This window comes from Canis aureus, chromosome 7 (assembly GCF_053574225.1).
Source record: "Canis aureus isolate CA01 chromosome 7, VMU_Caureus_v.1.0, whole genome shotgun sequence".
Taxonomy (NCBI): Eukaryota; Metazoa; Chordata; class Mammalia; order Carnivora; family Canidae; genus Canis; species Canis aureus.
The window spans coordinates 3,474,690-3,497,262 of NC_135617.1; positions in this window are offsets into that span (position 1 = coordinate 3,474,690).

Consider the following 22,573-nt stretch of genomic DNA (forward strand, 5'->3'; position numbering starts at 1 on the left):
TCAAATTAGCCATCCACCTTGCTTCCTGACTGATCCTGCACCTGAGCTACTTTTTGCACCCCAAGTTACTTTCCCTTGGAATCTTGGGATCTCTAATCCCTAGAGATGATTAAGCTATAAGAAGCTAGAGAAATTGTGGAAACTGAGTATCAGAGCAGATGCTCTATTGAGCTGAACTGGAAGAATGAAAGACTGTACTGAAGATCTCTTAGAGTACTACATGGCATCCAAGGAGAGCTATCAATGATCCCTGATAGCCTAGAGACTTGCTGTTAATCCTATATGTGGTCTAACAGCATTGGCATCATTTGGGGGCTATTAGAAACACAGAATCTCAGGTCCCAGAGCTCCAGAATCAGAATCTGCATTTTCACAGGATTTGAATTTTAACAGGTGATTTGTATGCGCATTAAAGTTTGCAAAGCACTGGTTGAGAAACTGGCTGGAAGGAGACATGGAGGCAGAAGATGGACACAAAACACTGTGTCCATGAAAAGATGGCTAACTCAACACTAAATCTTGCCAAGTAGTGACATTGAAGGAGCAATTCTCTCATACATAAGCTTTCCAGCTGGAAAGGGTATGTTGCAGGTAATTGGTAATTTTTCTTTAAACACTGTAAGGATATAGTGAGACTTAGATTCTTAACTTTTTATTTGCTAAGTAATATATTTTCACTTTTTTTTATTTTCACTTTTTAATATATGATATTTTGCAGATAGATGGGTCAGCATGCTCCCAAGGTGGGAGGCAATTCTAGAGAATGTTTTCTCCTGTTTATTCTAGAAAGGGCCTTGAACCAATTGAAGAATGACAGCCTGAAGCTTAGTCTGGGACTGATTGTCACATATGCCTCTAACAAGAAATAGAAGAGGTTTTTTCTTTCTTTCTTTCTTTCTTCTTTCTTTCTTTCTTTCTTTCTTTCTTTCTTTCTTTCTTTCTTTCCTGTCTTAATACTTATATTAAAATACTATCCTTGTAGATGCACCGTTGGACTCCAACCTATTAAAATATATATAAAGGAATACAGCAGTTGTACCTATCAGTTTGGGTGAGAAAATAAATCAATCTGGACTAATTTCTTATAAAATCACTAATTTCCTACAAAACCACAGTCCTAGGAAGTCTGCTTAAAAGGTCATTAGTTTCAAGTTTTAAATACATTTATTAGGAAGTACTGATTTTCCAGTATGGGTACAGCTGTACCCAGTATGGTTAACACAAAGAAATAGTATCACACAGAAAGTGAGGGATCAGAGAGGATTGTGACAAATATTACATTGTAATTGAGAACTCCGGCTCCTCCTATGTTTATTACACACGCACAAAAACAGATTTGAGAAGCTCTGAAACCAAATAAGCTAAACTTTCTTTCAATCACAACTAGACCAATTCCAGAAGAGTAGACTGTGTGGAAGGGTTGGCAAGAACATAGAACATAGAAACAAAAGAGGGGCATTAGGGATCACTTCAAGTGACCATAAATCAAAGCAGCTCAGGCTGGAGAAATGCCTTTAAAGCAAAGCCAGTGAGAAAAACAGCAGGCCCACCAAAAGGGCTCTTGTGTGCTTTCTTTGTTATTCCTCCATCTCAAGCAAAAAGGATGACTAATATTACTTTGTTTCAAGAACAATAATTTTTAAATATCTTATGAAATTTTATCCGTGCTACAGATACAACTCCACAAAGAGCCATGGAAAGCTCACTCACGGCCCATTGGGAGGAAGTTACTTTCTTGGCTGGTGTAGAGAGTAGAGGATGTGAAAAGGTTTTATAGATAATGAATGTCACCCAGCTACCAATCCAGAGGTCAGAGAATCAGAGTCATTAATTTAATCATATACTAGTTGAAGCTTCAAGCACTTCCTTCTTAAATGTATCTACTACTATCTTTGAAAAACTCTCCAATGAGTGCCAATTCCGAGAATAAAGAAAACTTCAACACGCATCACAGCCCTGCCAACGAGGCTTGTGGGATGCTATTTTGATCATTTCTCTGCCTTTTAAGTGGAATCCAAAAGAAAATTTTCAAACAAAGAGTCTTGTTTTGAAGCTTTTATCCTCTAATGCAAACACCAAAACAAGAATCCCAGACAACTGTCTCATCCTTCCAACGCACATTCAAATGCGCATAATGGGATAATGGATCTGCCCTAATGAAGGATAAGGGAATTCATCAAAAAGTCTTAGAGAAGTAAGTGAAATGGTGTGGTGAATTCTAAATCCTAATGTTTTGGTTATTAGCACTTCCTGCTGGAGACAAGGGAACAGTTTGGTGAGAGATGTTAATAATGAAATACCAGGATGAGTGTCTGGAAAAGCCATGGTCATAGACAAACATACACAGACTATTACTGTTACTTACCTTGTTAGTATGACTGTATCTTTTATGGATTATCTGAGAAATACAATAAGATTAAAGAAAAAATTAAAGCAAATGCATTAAATGACTTTTTCAACTATCTAAATACAACTGTTTGGGTACCAATGCCCCTTTACATGTGCACCTATTTTCATAGCTCAACACAGGACGCAACTCGCATTTTGTATTTGATATTTTCATTTGATGTTGCTAGCATAATTTTTACTTCTGTAAAATTTTACAGTTATATTAGGCAAATAATACTCTTATTTTTAGAATATAGTGTGCTAAATGATTTCCCGCAACATAAGTAGATGTATCTTACTAGTTTTCCTCCATATACTATAAATAATACATTCATATTTATAGCTTATAAGAGTTTTTTTGTTTATTCAGAATTATTTCCTTAGTATGATTGCCTCAATCTTGAATCTCCTCATCAAAAGATCTATTTATGGTTCTTTTTACAAAATGTCTACATTGCTTTTCCAGTTTTTCCCAGTTACACTCCTCACTAAACAATTGACAAGGGTAGCACCTTCACAAGAATGATAACTATCCTAAACAATTTGCCTTCTACATATATGAACTGTATTTTTTCTTTAGTTTAGATTATTTTTAAATGTTTAAGGAAGATTAAATTTTTCTCACACACTTCTAAAAAAGATTTACGTGTACAAATAACAATGAATTATGCATGTTTCCTTTTATGAATTGTTTAGATTCTCAGTTCATTTTATAATGAATATTAAATTTTATTTATAATCCAACTGAATTATCATTATATTGTGGTATTTACTCTCTATAATATTAACTGAGAATACTTTTTCTAACCTATTTTTTAAAATTCATTACATTTTAAATAATTATTTTTATTTATTTATTTATGATAGTCACAGAGAGAGAGAGAGAGAGAGGGAGGCAGAGACACAGGCAGAGGGAGAAGCAGGCCCCATGCACCTGGAGCCTGATGTGGGATTCGATCCCGGATCTCCAGGATCATGCCCTGGGCCAAAGGCAGGCGCCAAACCGCTGCGCCACCCAGGGATCCCTCATTACATTTTAAATATAGTTTTGCTCATTGCCTTTATTTGTTAATAAGTCTATAGAGAATGCCTTTTAAACTTAAAGGTAATACAAAGAATACATTACATTCTTCTGCATGTCAAAACATACAATTCGAAGGTAAACAAAAAGCAGAACAACAGTCACAAGAACTTACTTGATAAAGCATCTTTCTACACCACATTTTTACACAAATTGCAACTGAAAAAACACAGTAGATTAAGAAAACAAAGGGAAAAAATCTCAAAAGGATAAATGAATGCAAGCCAACAAGTGGCAATATCTTTACTTGTGGCAAAAATAAAAAATGCGAATTTGGAGCAGAATTAGATATTGTCCATTGCCTACCCACAACCTGGATGCAACAGGGCACCTGAGCACTCCAGGTCCACATTGCCTGCCCCTCCCTCTTCTGCCTTCAGCTGTGCTATTGCAAAGACCAGAGGACGCCACTGGCCAGAGCCCTCAGGCAAGGCAAACAGACTAAGTATGTAACCACTTTGTTCCTGTCATATGGGAACCAACATACCTAAACCCTGTGAAATGCAAATAATGTGAGGAAAGGGAAGGGGAAATCTGGCAGAAAAAACAAGGAAGCTGTGAGATGAAGACTTTATATTGGATAAAGAACAGAAGTTCATAACTGAGCTGAATTAAAACCTGCTCAACTGGTCAGAATCTCCAGATTAAATTAACCATAGTCTTCCCATGCCCAAGAAGCAATAAAGATGTCAAAAAACATAAGTTACAAGAATATAGCATATCATATCAGAGTGGTAGCTGGTGGCTTCTATCCTATTTTTATTTAACATTGCCCGAGATGTAATCTCTTGCTGTGAATAGTCAATACCATCAAGGTGTGGTGAGAATGGGACCCACATACTCTGTTAGACGGAATGAGGCGGCTGCTACGGGGCTACAAGTCCCCAGCTTCCCCTTCCTCAACTGGGTCCCTTGGCCCCTGACTTCGTAGCTGTGGTAAGGTTATTTTTTCTTCTCATCCCAGATTTTTCCATCATCTCTTGATATCCAGCCTATCTTCCCCTAGTGGGATTGCCCATAAACCCCTCTCTAGTCCCTAGCCTCCCATGCCTCCAAAAGAAGGACACTCTCTCACTTCCCCAAGAAGTCCTTAATTTTCTGCTCTTTTAGCATCATGCACAGTGAATCTATCCATTGTCTTGGTGAAACCTCTACATCCTTATATTAGAGACTGGACTTTCTTCAGGCTTCCACTATGAAGCCGACTCCAAGGGCAAGCTACTCCAATATAATACTTCACATATTCTCTGAAACAACTGTGTTTGGCTTTATTCACCATCCTCGGGACTTCCCAAGATCAGCATGTAGGCAACGTCCTCAAATCAGCATACTCAAGTAACATTCTTCCAGAGAGACAGAGTCCTCCCCAAAAGTGAAATTATCTTTTTATCCTAGAAAATCAAACATTTTGCAACTTAATAAATGATTAACCCCAATTGTAAAGGTATCCCATGACAAAATTTCATGAACAATAATGAAAACAGCTACAATTTATCTTGAATGGTCATTTTCTAATAGGCTGCATGCTAACCAATGTTTTAAATATATTTTCACCTTTCACTTGACAAGAATTAAGCTTTGGTTAAGTTCATACGTTATGTTTCTATTTCATAACTATTATTTCAAAAACTAAGTGGCTTATCTAAATTTCACGACATAAATTTGTGAGTCAGTGAGAAAGATGTCAGTATCTACATTATATGGATAAAGAAACAGAGGCTCGGAAGGGTTTCAAAACTTAGTTATCATGTGTTGCCTAATAAGTGGCCCAGTCAGCATTCAACTGATCTCACTGGAAAACCCTTTCTCTTTTCTGTCTGTATCGAAATAGGTTATTTTTTGGTAACTGGCCGGTGATGACTCCTTTGAGGAAAATATGTCATGTTTCTTGGCATTTAAATAGCGATTGGTATGAATTAATTTTGTTATCGGGACTGCCAAACAAGGAGCAGTTCTAGATTACGCCTTTATTGTAGCAGGAGAAGTTATAGGATCCTTTACTAGAGGATTCCTGTGGAAAACTCAATCAACGATTTTGCTAATGGTGGTGATTCAAGTGAAAATACAATATGTTGAAAATTTTTCCTCGGTTGAAAATAGATCTTTTAGAATCTGAGTATGGAAAATATGCTCAGTGTTTTTTAAGAGTCTACTTCTGTTTGATAGATCATTTCTCTTTCGTAAACATAATTTCTATTTGAAATCAGATATTTTCCTTTGCACCAGAACCCTCTGTTCACATTCCTAGTCCTCCTGAATGCTTAAAACATTCTCTAAGCAAAGAAATAATCCTAAATAAATAATTCGCTGCACTGCTTTCAAGAACACTAGATTTTAATTAGCTGTTTATTTGTTTGTTTACTTGTTTGTTTGTTTCTCTGCTTCCTCTTTGGAGGAAAGCCCAGTGCAAACAAGGGTTAACACAAAACCTTCAATTTTTGCAAAAGGAGCTTTCTTCCTTGGATCTGAATAACAACATATCTGTCCTGCAGAATAAACCACTCAACTGTCTCAGATATTTGGGAATGAATGCTTATCCACTAATTGGCTTCAGCTGTTTTTTCTCTTCATTATTTGAACTGAGAAAACAGCTGTTTTGGCAAATGGTTAAGCCCTAAGTCACATGGTTAGTGATTTATGCACTTCAACGTGCTAATAGATGCTTTGTAGAACATGGTTTTGTTTATTTGATTGTTACAGGCTATGGTTAATGAATCATGACTTTCCTAAAACACGCAGTGAACCCAATCTCATGGAGCAGCTCTTAATTTGGGGGGGGGGGGGGGTCGTTTTAGAACATTTTTTTCCAGCTTATTATAATTTGCTTGATTTTACCTCTCCAGAATAACAAGAAAACGAGGAGAAATTGGAGATAAAGACTTATGTTTTTATGAGAACTGATGTGCTTGCAAGTGAGCAGGGAGTCAATTATAACAAGAACACAGTACAAGTGGGGAAGAGAAAAGAATAGAGAACAATTGGCCTTTTGAATTATTTGAACTAGCCATACTTCTTGCGGTGTTTCTCTTTGAGCATGCTCATTAACATCAAGAGCATAGGCATTTGGTTACATTCACCTCTTTCGGCATTAATCGACCTAGACTAGGATGAAATTACTTATCCAAAAAGGTATTTTCTTACCACCACGATCAGAAGAGGTCAATCACAAATGTGATTCACATAATTGATTTAATCTTCCATGATTAAAATAATTTCTGTCATCTCAATACTAGTAATAATAACAATGATAATAATAATAAATGCATTCGACTCGATTTGATGAGCTACAATCACATCCACAGTCAACATGAGATTAAAGCGATGAGCAAAATAGCAAGCTTTAAGATTAGAGACTTTATTTTTAAAATCTGATGTCTTCAAGTAGTCTTTCTTAAGTCAGACACTTGAGATGATACTTTTCAAAGATTTTCAATATGGGTCACTTCAGTCTCTGCAAGTTAACTAGTTCTAGCTTTTGATCCTTGATGTTAGAAGATTATTGTCTTACTTAAGAAGGTTCATCTGATTTTTGAGCAGTTTCTCTCTCATGGGATGATGCCATGCTACTATTGGACAGAATATTAGAACTCTAAAAACTCAGTCCTTTCACCCTACAGGTAGGGAAACAGTTTCAGGGAGGTTAAATATGTTGTTGTCCACACATGGAAGCAGACAAATTCACTAAAAATCGCATATTCACAAGTCTTCAGAGCATTTATAAGGTTTTGGTTTTGCATGTATGCCACGACCTTGCCCTTGCTTTTGCCTCCGCTCCAGCTATGCCCAGTCAGAACCATGGTTGGGATGAACTTGCAGGCATTTAGGACAACAGCTAGGAGAGTGGCGACGAGAACAGTTGAGAACTGGAGTTCACAGAAGGGGCTGATCACCGCCAACCTAGAGAACAGAATCATCAGATGGTGGCCCAATTGTTTTATCTAAATATTAATAGCAAGAATGAGTCTTGGCAGTTGAGGGGTTGGGGATGCTAAAATTTCATCACAACCATGCAGGAGGCAAAGGTGAAAGAGGAATGAATGTGATCATTTTGAAGAGTAGAATTGATTTTCACTCATGTCTTTATGGATGGAGATGAATGTCAAAGTTTATTTCTGAATCTCATGTGTGTGTGGTATTGGACAGATGGCTCCTCTCCCTTCCTGCTCTCTCAGCCTTTCTCGTCATCCTTTATCCATCCAGAATGGAAATCCAACTGTGCCCTGGGACTGAAAGTAAAAGGTACAGACAGAAATTAAGTACAGTAGGTTTTAGGATGCTTGATGAAAGAACAGAACATCATTGGAAGCGAAGGAAGGAACACATCATTGGATGCTTTTCATAAGGTGTGTATAGCGGTGAATAGTGAATTCCCCAAATTCATGTCATTCCTGGAACCTGAGAATGTGACTTTACTTGGAAATAAGATCTTTGCAGATGTAAGTAGTTAAGACAAGGTCATCCCAGATCAAGGTGGGGGCCGTACATTCAATATGACTGGCATCCTTATAAAAAGAGAAGAGATACAGAAACAGCGCAGAAAGAAGCTGGCCGCGTGAGGACAGACGCAGAGATTGAATGATGCGTCCACAAGCCAAGGAGTGGCAAACATTGCTGGCAAGCCACCAGAAGCCAGAAGAGGCGTGACGGGACCCTCCTCTACAACCTTCAAAGGTAGCACGGCCCTGCCTGAGCCTTGATTTTCGACTCCAAGCCTCCAAAACCGTGAGACAATAAATTTCTGTGGTTTTAAGGCACCCAGTTAGTAGCAGGTTGTTACAGCAGCCCTAAGAATTCAGTTCACTAGGAAGGGCATGAGGCTTGAACTTTCATCAAAGCTAAGTGATTCTTTGGGGTAGGCAGAGAACCCAAAAGCATGAACAGTGAATGATAAATCCTCAGAGCAAAAGATCTAGACTACAGTAGACTCCTTAGTCTCAGAGATGTATAAACAAAAGAAAGAACAAATTACAAAGAGGAAAATGTTTTAATATACAAGAAAGACACAGAGATAGTACTCTCAAAATATAAATATTTCTTACGATTATAAGAAACATTGAGGTCTCTGGTACTTATAAATTTTTTATAACTTATAAAAAATTTAAAGAAGAATTCAAATTAAAATGTAATACGTTTTATCTACTTAATTGGTTAGCAAAGCTAAGAAAAATTGTTAAACCTACTATCAAGGAGCGTGCAAGGAGACAGGCACTCCATGCTGCTATCCAGAGTGTGACCTCCCAGCGCTTTGTTGCTGACCCACAGCTAGAAAGTTAAGCATTTAGAAATACTTATAAGAGATCAATCTTGCTATGAAATCCCAAAGAGCAATTTGTAGACTTGTCTGTTTGGGAGTGGTTTAGACAAGCGTAGCTGCTCAAAGTCACATGGTGAATCTCACATCTTCTGAGTTGCATATGAATCAGAAAAACAGGACCATGTTTCTTTTTTTTTTTAGGAGTTTATTTATTTATTCATGAGAGACACAGAGAGGCAGAGACCCAGGCAGAGGCAGAAGCAGGTTCCATGCAGGGAGCCCGATGCGGGACTCAATCCTGGGACCCCAGGATCATGTCCTGAGCCAAAGGCAGATGCTCAACCCCTGAGCCACCCAGGCATCCCCAGGACCATGTTTCAACAAGAGATACTTTTTTCAGCTTTCTAGAGATATTACAAAAAAATAACACGTATAAGTTGAAGGTGTACAATGTGATGATTTGATACCTGTACGTATTGTGAAATGATTACCACCATAAGGTTAGTTAACACCCACCCCCTCTCCCATCATCATCGTTTTCTTTATGGTGGTGATTACTTTTAAGATTTACTGTCTCAATAACTTTCACGTCTACAATATAGGTGATTATGGTCCCTATGCTGTGTGTTACATCCCAGTTCTTACTCCTGTTATAGCTGGGAGTTTGTACCCTTTGACCAGCATGTCCCCATTTTCCCCATCCCCCAGCCCATGGAAACCACCATCCTACTCTGTTTTCTTGAGTTTACCCTTTTGGGATTCTACAGATGAATGAGAAAATACAGTATTTGCCTTGTTTGTCTGACTTATTTCACTTAGCAAAATACCTTTAAGATCTATCCATGTTGTTACAAAAAGCAGGATTTTCTTCTTTCTTAATGGCCAAATAATATTCCATTATATATATGTATATATATGAGATATACATAATGCTATATACATACATATATATGTGTGTGTGTGTGTGTATCTCCCACATGTTCTGTATCCAATCATCTGTTGATGAACACTTAGGTTGTGTCCATATTTGAGCTACTGTGAATAATGCTGCAGTGAACATGGGAGTGAGATATCTTTTTAAATAGTGATTTTATTTCCTTCAGATAAATGCCCAGAAGTAGAATAGCTGGGTCATATTATACTTCTATTTTCAATTTTTTCAACAAGTGATATTTTAAGGTTAATTTATCAGGTATAACTCAGAAATATATAAAAGTATTAAAAATGTAAGCATTTATATGTTAAAACTTGCATATTTTACAATTTTTCTTTGAGAAGTACTTCTTTCTTTTTCTTTTATTAAGTTTTTTAAATTTATTTTTTTTTCTTTTATTAAGTTTTTATTTAAATTCCAGTTTGTTGACATACAGTGTAATATTAGTTTTAGGTGTACTAAAAGTGATTCAATACTTCCATACAACACTACAATTAGTTTTTTTTTTTCAATTAGTTTATTTTAAATCAAATCTGCTTCGTAATTTATGGCTCAACATTATTAGCTAAATTAGGGAATTCTGTCTATATCATTAAGTTTTAACTCAGTAGTAAAACAGTTTCCATTTATTTTTTCTTAAAGAAAAACACCTTATTCGAGGCAGTACTCAATTCTGGGACTCTGGGTTCACGACCTGAGCTGACGACAGACACTTAATGGAATGAGCCACCCAGCCACCCATAAGTCAGATTCTTGAACGTTTGTTTAATACATAGGCTTTATTGGCTTTTATATTTAATATTTTTGACTAGATTATACATGAATGTGTTCAAAATTTTAAACATACAAGAAAGCATTTGATCAGAAATAGGTCCCATTCCCACCCTCCAATTCCATCTTTTTTTTTCTTCAAGAGGAAATAGCCATTTTTTGTGTCCTCCCAGAAATATTCTCTAAATATAGAAAGACTCTAGGTATCTATGTATTTCTATATCCTCCCCACAAATGATAGTACATGATGCACACTGTTCTATATCTCGCATTTTCAATTTAATATCAAAATTTGGAGATGATTCTATAGTAATGTGTATTTTTTAAATGGCTGCAAATGTATGAATATATTTAAATAAATTATATATATTTATATCTATAGATCGTATATATTTATTTACATATATATTTATTTATACAATTAAATAAATATATATATTTATTTAATCTCTTCCCTAGTGACAAAACAATGTGGTTCCTTCTAATATTTTTGGCATTATAAATAATGCTGAAATAAATATTATTCCACATACATGAACACATAGGCAATTCTTCCTGCAAGATACTTTTTTAGAAGTGGGTAGCAATTTAAGTTTTGATGGATGTCTTCAAACATTTCTATGTAGCGATCACGACAATGTACATTTATATATTAGTGTTTTAGAGTGTTTTAATCTTTGTCTTAATTTATACTCTTATTATAAATAACATATTACATTTATTTGAATTATGGCTTTTTAATTTTCTGTCCTGAAACTCTCTCTTTAAACCCTTTGACCATTGTTTTTTGAGGGGTTGCTGATTTTTAAAAACTCTACATATATTTAAGAGGTTTTACCCTTATCTGTAATATGATTTCTAAATTGTCACATCTATTTTTGATTTTTCTTTCAACTTTTAAAAATTAAAAAAATCAGTTTTATATATCCAAATTTGAGGATCTTTTTTTTTTTTTTTTTATGGCTTCTTTGATTACATACCAAATATACAGAAGCTTTTCTCATTCTGACATTATAAAATGATCTTTCATTTTTTATAATAGTAATTTGGTGTTTCTATTTTTAATTTATATCATTAATCCACTCAGAATGTATTCTATCATAACCAACTCTCAAATATTTTGTGACTAATCTGTTTCCTCCCATTGTACTGACTTTATCAATTACTAACTTTTCAGTACATTTTCATTGATTTTTGAGCTCTATTTGTATCAAAGATTTTCTGCTTAGTCTTTATAAAATCATAACTTTAATTTTTGTAAATGGCATGGCTAGGTTTTCAGTATCTTTCTTGGAATATTTCTGGATATTCTTGTTTGTTTATTTTCCATTTGAGTTTCATTTTTATGTTTCTCATTGTTGTTATAATTTTGATTGGGTGCTAACTTTGACACTGAAAGAGTATCTTAATGTAAGTCTGTAAGAATTTCAAAAATAGTACGATTAATTCTAAAAATACATTTATTGTATTATGATTATAAATATAATTTCTTATATAAAACACAGATTAATGCTAGAAGTGAAATGTCTGTTATATTAAATCTTCCTATGTGAAAAAAAGATACCTTCTTTTACATCTGTCCATAGCAATGGAAAGATTTCTTGATTTTTTCCATATTTCTTATTAAATTTATTTTTAATTTTTGATGCTTTTGTAAAGTAGATCATTTAGAAGGTTTTCTAACTTGTACTTCAAATGCATAGAATCCTTATGTTTCTATATCATGTTTCTATCTATATACCATCTGAATTTTCTTGTATTTCATAGAAGTTTTTGGATTACTTCTGTTTTAGAAATACAACTTACTTTCCTAAAAATAATAATTATTTTAATTACTCTTTTTCTAATATTAGATATATGTGTGTATGTATCTAATATTTAGATATTGAATCACACACACATATATTTATCATATAATTGCATTAGCTTATGCCTCTGGACAAATATTGTACAATAGTGACAGGCATTCTTGTCTTTTTCTTTTTTAGTAGCATTCTTTTTTTATTCCTCTCCGTGAAGTGTTGATCTAGTTTTTAAATGCCGAGATAAAAGCATTTGCATTAAAGAATTTTCTATTTATGCCAATTTCTATTTTAAAAATATTTTTCAAAAATAGAAACTGATTTTTTCCAGTATCTTTTTGTTTTTCAAAAATCTTTTCATCAACCATGAAATGTCTTACTTGAATAAATGGTGACTATTATTAATAGATTCTGAAATATTGAACTATTTTTGACTATTTCTGTTTAAAAACCCACTTGATCATCGGGTTGTGTGTTCTTTTAATATGCCACTGGGTCCTATCTGTTAATAGTTCAATTAAAACTTTTGCATTTCTATTCAATAAGTAAGACTGCTCCATAGTTTTCTTTTTTGTGTTCTTTTTTAGGCTTTGATATAAATATAAACTGGGAACCTCAAAAGTGTATGTTACACTTTCCTTTTTTTTTTTTTTTCTTTTAGAAAGAAAGAGAGAAACTGAGTGCATGCCCAGTGGGAGGAGGGGCAGAAGGAGAGGGAGAAAGAGAATCTTAAGCAGACTCCACTCTAAGCATGGAGCTAGACTTGGGGCTTGATCACAGGACCCTGAGATCCTGACCTGAGGAAATCAAGCGTTGGGGACTTAACAGTCTGAGCCACCCTGGTGCCCCTTCTTTTTGCTCATCACAGTTTGATAATGTGGTAGTTTACGTAATAATTGGTACACTGTAAGCATGAAACTGTCTAGTCCTTGTGTCTGTTTTGATCTGATAATTTCTATGCCTGAGAATTCATTTAGTACACCAAGTTTTTCACATTACTTGTTTATAGTTAAGAAAAGCAGTTTTAGATATTTAAAAAAAATTTTAAATGTCTGTCATTAGTTTCTCTCTTTTCTTAATTTGTGCATTTGAATTTGCTTGCCTTATCTCATGGTTAGGTTAGTTAACATCTTATTTATCTGACTTTTTCTCTCAAAGTTTCAGTTCTTTGATGATTTTATTCTTCTTGCTTTCTAATTGATTGATTTTTGTTTTTAGTATGTTTCATTTCTACTTATTCTTCCTTTGGATTATGCTATTTATATACTTCCATCTTTTCAAGTTGAATGGGAATTTAATGTTTTCATTCTCCACTTTTATTAACAATATGTTAATAGTCAATTAATCAGCAAATAATTAATTATTGTAAGCTGAATTTTAATTTTTTTGACTACAACGTTAGTTAGCTATATGGCATACATTCTATTAAGTAGGATTTTCATGATCATAATTTTCTAGACATGCTGTAAATTTGATTTTGATTTTCCCTTTCGATGAAAGAACGAATTAATAGAAACAAAATTTGAAGATTGTGGAGTAGTTTTGCCTTTCTAAAAAAAAATTTCTAGCATTTCTCATAGGTATATATGTATGTGGATATAGTGATAATGAACCTCACTTACAAGAACATATAGTCTCTGTATTCAGAATGTGTAGATTGATATAACAGCTATATTTTTATTTATGTCTTTACTTTTAATCTCTTTATCTTAACTTCATAATTAATTTTCATGTGTCTAGGGTTAAAAGGCTTTAAATTTCTCTTTGGTGGAAAATTGACTTCAAGGTTATCTCAAGTTACTTGATGATAACTCTTGGCAGATGTGCAATATCAAGAACATCACTTATTTCACTGATAATTGTGAAATTATATAACACATCATCATATTCTGTATAAATTGTCTTCTTCCAAAAAAGTTCTATGTTTTGCATCTGACTTTTTATCTGCTACTGAAAAACATTTTACGTACCTTCTTGTTTGGAAGTATTAAGATCATTAAAAATATCTGATAGACAAGTCAATCTTATTGAATACTTCATGAATCTAAAATGTTGAGATCAACTGTGTTTTTCATCCTAATTCCTCACAAAGCTCTTTTTGCCTTGATAATTATTATACCTCAGGATACAATATCCAGTTGTTCATAATTAGTGGACTGGTAGATATTTATAGAAAGAAAAACCTTGAACTCAACACATCTTTTATCTACTTCATACATTTTATTACATTACAAAGCATATTGTTCATTTCTACTGACATTATTTTGATACAAAAATTTCTCAAAATAAAGGAAGTAGTATAGTAAGTTATATTCAAATCTTTATCTAGTTGCTACTTTAGAATAATTTTCTGTCTATGCACCTGTGTCATCAGAACATACTCCTACTCAAAATTAAAATATTACTTGACAGTGCAATCCTTTGTAGTTCATATAATTCATATCTATTTGTATTTATTAACAGTGAACTGAAAAAAATTATTTTCCTTCATAATACTATGTTCAGGTTACGCATATACTAGACATAATTGCCATTTTTGCAGGATCTGTGTATTTGTCAAATGACTCTGAAAAATGTTTTGCTAGTTTATTATTTTCATGAGTCAGTTTGCCATGTAATTAATTGGTTTCTGAATAAGTAGAGCCATGCTGTCATTGGAAAGTAGTATTTATGGGTCACCTGGGTGGCTCAGTCGGTTAAGCGTCTGCCTTCGGTTTGGGTCATGATCCCAGGGTCCTGGATTGAGCCTCATATTGGGCTCCATAGTCATCAGGGAGTCTGCTTTTCCTTCTGCCCGCAACCCCAATCATGCTCTCTCTCTCTCTCTCTCTCTTTTGCTCTCACTCACTCTCTCAAAAAAATAAATAAATAAATAAAACCCTTAAAAAAAGAATCTGTGACTTAAATAAGTATGAAGAAAAGGTTATATTTGCTCATTCTCTCATTTACTTTAATACAAAGATATCAAGTAATTTTTACAAGATCTATCATTTATTGGCCTTCTCTGAATTCCATCCATTCAAAGTGTTGAACTTTTTCAAACATCAGGCTCATAGCATTCCAGTGGGATGATAACCAAATCAGTCATGACAGTGTCTAGTAGTATATCAGGAACCCCATTTTGATCAGTAGGTAGATGCTGGCATGTACTGCTCTCCCCAACACTAGTATCCACTAAGTCCAGGGCCAGTCTGTGTGTACATGCATGCTCCAAACTAGCCTGTACTCTTAGCCAAATAATTCCTTATAACTAGAAATCTGTTACAGCATAGACATACACTAAATAATAGTAGGTAGATATATCTAATTTTATTGATATATATTATATATATTCATATTCATATATATTCTAGTTTCTTCTGTTGGATCTAAAACCCTGCCTTGGAAGATAATCACATTAGACAATAACCGCCAGCTGCAGATCCTTCCAGAATGGCTAGACTTTCCTCCCAAGAATTAATTTCCAAACACTGATAATCAAAATCTGAAATTATTCAACATGATGTTCTTAGTAACTTATTTGAATGTGTGATTTTCACTCCAGCATTCTGTGAGCAAACTGTATCCCTCAGAAGAGACCCTGTTAGAATATCACTCCTGGTGTGGCAACCACGACTACAGGGTGCCTAAGCTGGCAGTGGCAGAGACCAATCCTGGACCCCTTTATAGCAAGATCCCCAAAGGGAGAATGGTGTCATCCAATCATCAGCTGATCACATTGTACTCCTTCATCATAATGGAAGCAAATATTTGTCTTTACTCAAATAAGTCTTCTGGATCTGAATATGCCTTCCTTGACCATAATTCTCCTACCAGAACTACCACCTTAAGAAATGCCTCTTCACTGCCTTATTATTACACATAATATTGTTTCTGATCAAAGAACTCGTTTCACAGCCCAAAAGCAGCTGGGTTGCTGGAAAGGTGAGGTGGCTAACTTAGTTACAACACCAGTTGGATTTTGTCTTACAGGATGCAGTGTATCCAAGACCAATAAGTGATCTGTCTTCCAAGAGCCAAAATAAACAAATCCAGATATCAAAGAGTGGAAGAATGGCTATCCTCGCTATAAAAACTCATTAACCTGGGCACCTAGGAGGCTCAATTAGTTAAGCATCTGCCTTTGGCTCAGGTCATGATCCCAGGATTGTGGGATCAAGCCTGGCACCAGCCTCTCTGCTCCACGGGAAGCCTGTTTCTCCCGCTCCCTCTGCCTGCCACTCCTCCTGCTTATGCTCTCTCTCTCTTTATAAAATTAATAAATAAAATCTTTAAAAAAACAACAGAAAAAAACTCATATAACCCATTTGCAGAATTTTTGTTTCCCTGAAGCTTTGGGCTCTGACAGTTTGGAGATCTTGAGTTCCAAAGGAAGACTCTTGCCAACATGAGATGCAACAACAGTTCTACTGTTGTTGAATTGGAGGATGAGACAGCCCCCAGGTCATTCAGAGTTTCTCATGCCACTGAACCAGGAACCAAGCAACTCCTTTGACTGACCATGATGATCAAAGGAAAGTGTTTTCTGCTACGTGACGGGGGCAAGGAAGGCAGTGTCCAGAATCATGGAGTTCTCTCCAAGTTTCCTCATAGCACTTCTATATCTAATAACAAATATTAATAGTAAGGTATTGCATCCAAAAGTTGGCTTCAATGAGGATTAAGAGTCTTCAGGAATAAAATTTTTTAAATCTCATCAGAGAGTGAACTCTGAAGAGGTGACGGCAAAGAAATCATGAATGGCTAGTAGAAAAAGTAAGTTATAATTGTCACCCAGGGCCCCATGACCAGTTACAGCAATACGGACTATTGTGGTGATATGTGTGATGTGCATATGTAACTCATGATTTTATATAAATTTTGTTGGAAGTTAACTTTACAATTACAATCTTTTTACAAAGATTAACAGAATATTCAGATGGGCTTGTGGCTGAATTTGAGGAGTAACTAACATACCACAGAGATGAACACCATGACGGCTAGGACAGCGCCTCTTCTCATTTTGGGAAAAGGGAGAGAACATCTTCATTTGTATAAAGGTTAGTTGTATATTGTTAAATAGAAACAGAGAATTGTTTTTCTTGCGTGAAAGATTAGCTTGTGAGAAGAGTGAGTAGAGATGATATATAGCTGAAGAGGTAGACTGTGCCATCAGTGAGAGTTGACCTCCCAGCTTCATCTCACCCTTATCCACTGGCTTGTCACATGGGAGAAGGAGCTCTGCAAACCAGGTTTCTGCTCACTCAGCCAGCAACAATGTAAAGCTCCATCAACAGGGAGATCTACAGGGTCCATGTGCAAGGAAAAAGTATCTTCCTTCTCCTGTTTCCAAATAGTAATCTAGTCTCAGGTTCAGGTGAAAGGCAGGAAGCAAAGCTTCTTCACCCCTCCAGTCATAATCCATGCCTATAGCAGCATTTAAATCCAGTTGGTAGTTTTTCCAAACTGGAAACTACCAAAATTCAGACTCATGCCAGCCAAGCTGTGTCCCTTCCCAGATGTCTGAGCTTCAGCTCAACAGAGGCTCTAGTCCCCCAAACCTCTAAGTTTTAATCATTCTAACCTGTTCCATGTCTTTCCCTTGGCAGATGCTTCCTCAGTTGCTGCCTCTGCAATAGCACAGAATTTTCTTTTTTACTCTTGTAGTTACCTAGCTTGCAAATACATAGCTAGATATAAACCACAGGGTTTATTCTAATAATTTATATTGTTCCTAAAAGGAGCTATATCCTAAAAGGATCTTGACTGATACCTTGTATAAACATATAATTAGGCAACAATGCTGAAGTGCAACGCTAATCATAATGGTCACTAAAACTTACTGACCTGTTGCCATGTGATTGGCATGATTCTGGATTCATTATATTAGGGTCTGATTGCAAATGGCCTTAGCCAACAAGTTCAGAGATTCAGACATCCAGTAGGTAGTAGGAACTCCCCCTAACAGGGTTTAGAAAATCAGGGGAATGAACAGATTTGTTTTTAAAGGGATACTTCTGGTATTAGTTTGAAGTATAAGAATTTTAGGAAAAAGATAATGGAAATATTAAGATAGTAAGTGGACAATTAAGTCAGCTGAGCAATGATAAAGGACTAACCAGGAAAGGAGGGAAGGGTCTTAATGAGAAGCATTTTATGGGTATTAACATGGGGCTTAATAGTTGACATAACATGAGTAAAGAAGAGGACAATGGAAGGGTGACTTTGATGTTCTCAGACTGAGGGGCTGGCAAAGAGGATCACAGATACCAACAGCGATGTGTGAAGAAAGGGGTTTTCAGAGAGCGGAGCCAGGACTTCCTAGGCTAATGGTCCCATCAGGAGAGATAACATGACTGACCATCTCAGCTGAGCCACAAGCCAGTATGAACACTGGATCCCCAGCCCATCATCTGATAACCCCAGTGCACCCTCAGTTGGAAAAGTTCACCTATTGCTGATTTCATGAATCATCACTTTCTGGGTGAGGTATCCCATTACTTTATGTGCCACTAAGAGAAGTGAGCTGTGTATTAAAATACAATGTGACGTGTTTTTTAATCACATGATTATATGAAACATCCTTCTTTCAGAGAGAAAATATAGCAATGTGGAGCATTAGAAGGAAGGTGACTTTGCAAAGAGACCATTGCCCTAGGAAACTACCTCCAGTTCCTTTATACAGACAGACAATTTGAACCTCACGGTCTAACTATATTTCAACAATATTTCTAAAGGCATCCAGCACAATTGACTCTTGAACCATATGGCTTTGGGTGGGTCCACTTACAGACAGACTTTTTAAATAAACACATTACAGTGCTACAAAGGCCTTTTCTCTTACAATTATCTTAATAACATTTCTTTTCTCCAGTTCCTTTTACTCTAAGACAATATATAATACTTATAACATATAAAATATGTGTTGGACTGTTTATATTATGGGTAAGGCTTCTGGTCAACAGTAGGCCCTGAGTAGTTAAGTATACTCAGATTTTTAACCATGGAGGATTGGTACCTGTAACTCCCACGTTGTTCAAGGGTCAACCATGTTAAGAAATAGGAAAGAAAGAAATACTTGATTGAGGTACAATGGTTCAAATAGATGCTTGTGAATAGAACTGAAGATGCACTATTCTATATACATAAATGTACATTTGTAAGATCGACAAAATTTTTAAATGATCAAATATAAGCAAAACATAAATGAAAAGCTGGCAAAATATCTCAGGATCCTTTCTATAAAATATCGCAATTAGGCAAAGGAATAGGCCAAAAGTTTTGTTACAGGATCTAGGAAAAAGCCCTGAAATAAGCAGTGGGCATTTTATTTTGAGAGTCGATTTATAGAATAAAATATATTCATTGGAAAACTAGAAAGTCACCAGCTTACTACAAATAGGAAACTAATGTGTTGATTTAGATATGACTGCCTATCAGGGCTTCACACACTGTGGATCATCAGCCGTCTTTGTTTTTGTAAATGAAGTTTTATTGGGTCATATCCATGCTCCGTCACTTACCTGGTCTATGGCTACTTTTGCACAACAATTCAGAAGCTGCAAGAGAGACCATAAAGCCTAAACTATCCATTATATGAAAAAACATTTCCTAAAAAAAAAAAAAAAAAACATTTCCTGACCCTGGTCTAGCTTCAGTTTTTAAATTCTCATGTTATCTCATGCATTTTTAATGCTATATATTGATAATGCGGCAGAAAGCTATTTTCTCCACATCATGAGCGAATATGCTGATCAATACTGCTTATTGAAAAAATCTGTAATAAAAGAAACATGGATTTAAAAGTATTTTAGATGAATCCCTACATCATGAGCATGATCTGTATTCATTTTCCTGTCCTATCCCGGCATGTGTTAAATAATACATTCATAGAAAACTAAGAATATTTTTTAAAATAAGGCCAACTTAAGATACATTCCTGAGCAAATACATACATATATCTGGTTTCTTTTTTTCTTCATCATCATCACCATTATCATCAGGATCATATTATCACATAAGAAATTGGACTCTGATTTGTTTAAAGTCCCTCCAGCCCCCTCAGGGTCTACTATTCATCGATCGTCTTCAATACACAAATCTCTGCACTAGGCAATTAGTGCACAAAAATTTACGATTTACTGTCTATGTCCTTGCAAAGCTTTGCATCTGATTTGAAGCACAAAATATACATTTAAAAAATAAGCAGCAATACAGGGCAGCCACGCTGAATGACATGCATGGTGCAACAGAAGGAATAGCTCACCACAAATTGGGATGGTGTGAAAGAAATGATCAGCTGACATGGAACTCAGGCTATGTTTTGGGTTTCGTTTTGTTTTTGTTTTTGTTTTTTTGATCAGGCTACATTTTGAAGAAGCCTAAGACCTACACAGGAAAAGGAAAGTGTAGAAGACGCAGGCAATGGGAAGAGCGCAGAAGAAAGCATACACATTGTTTTCCAAGAATAAGCAAAATGAAAACACATTGGTATTGTCTCAGAATATTTCTTTTTTTAACATCTCATTTAAAATTTCAAGTGATACGCATATTAGCAGAGAAACAGATGCTCAAATAGAGTAAGGATGGGCCCAGACCACAAGGGTAGCATGAGAAGAAAGATGAAAAGGAAGATGGGAAGCTAGCTAAGGGTTATTCATACTGAGTAAGACTGATTTTGTTGCAGCAGAAAGAGGTTTGAAATGGGTTTGGTGGCTCAGTCCGGTGAGTGTCTGACTTCAACTCAGGTCATGACCCCAGGGTCCTGGGATGGAGCCAGCATGGGCTCCCTGCTCCGTGGGGAGTCTGCTTCTCCCTCTCCCTCTGCTGCTCCCTCTGCTGCTTTCCCTGCTCTCTCTCCCTCTATCTCTGTCAAATAAATAAATACAATCTTAAAAAAAAAAAAAAAGGAATGGTTTTGGAAAGTAAGAAGGCTTGGGTCAAAAAGAATCTGAAGGCTCTCAAGCTTATGGTACAGGGATGGGAAAAGAATTGACACAATCCGGGAGCGGGAGAATGGCCTGTCCATCCCAGGAGAGGAGTCACGCTGCCACTGGAGAAAGTGCAGTCCCGCCTGAAAGTCCTTAAATCCAAATGTCATCTTTGTGGAAGGAAAGTGAATTTTCAAGATAGTTCCTTAAGGAAAGTTTCTGTTTGGTGAGCGCATCCCAATACAGCAATTCTGAAACACAGTGGAGAGACCCCGTCCTATCTTATCCTGTCTTGAGAAGCTGAGAGCATATTCATTTCACCTTAAGTTCCTATTGGGTTTCTCACTGGTCCTGTAGGTTTACAGCTCTCTTGAGCCCCATCTTGAAACGATCCTTTTGGATTTTGTCAGCTTATTTAAGGCTAACTCATGTTGAAGAGCCCTTGGCTTCTGCTGTCAGGCCCTGCCTTGTGTCCTGATCCACCCTATTCTAGTAGCTGGGATCGCTGACCAAGCTTCACCAGAAAAGGAGAAATTTAAAGGAGAAACAGCTCAACCACGTAGGCCCTCATCAAACCTTAGTCTTGCTGCTAAGTTTCCTATAGTCTTCCACTCCACTCGTAGTCTCTGCTTCCTTGTTTCTTATGCCCTGATAGAACTCTGGTCCTAATAATCTGTTCAAGGCCCTAGGCCTTTTGAGTGTAGGCCCTCCAGTCTCATGCTGTAGGCTGGCCCTTGCAAGGGTGACAGCCAGCACCTGTAATTGCCCCTTTGGCAGGAGCTCCACTACCCTCAGTGCTCCGATCTTGCGGCTGAGGTCTTATTCCCACTCCTGGGTGAACTACATATATACTCGATAATGGCATCTCCATTGAAATTCTATTCTGATTTTAATTCATGGAGTCCTGTATTAGTAATCTCTTCCTGTTATGTTTGCATATAACAAGCCCAAACTTTCAGGCTTAAAATAACAAACATTTATTTCCCATTCATACATCTGGGGATCGGCTGCAGTGAGTCTGCTGTCGGCTGTGGGTTGGGTACAAGGGGGGCTCCATGTGCCTTTTCATTCTAGGACTTCATGAAAGAGTCGCCCCCCACCAATGACGTGATGATGTCATGTCAGAAGTGGGAGAAAGGGGAGCAGAACACGCTGCCTTACAGGGCCATGCTTAGAAAGCACAGCATCAATTTTTCAACTTCCATTTGTTGGAGTGAGTTGTAAGACAAGCCGAAAGCCGGTGGAGAAAGAAATACGCTGTGTGCATGGGGAACCCTACGAAGGGCAGAGGAGGAAGGAGAACTGTGGACAAGTAGCAGAATCCACCACAATATGTAAGCTAGCTAAGTTCTCAAAACCAGACTAGGACTTGTTGTCTTAACTTTAGAATAAATTCTTAATGCTCTGCTGTTCACATGGCTAAAAAAGTCTGCT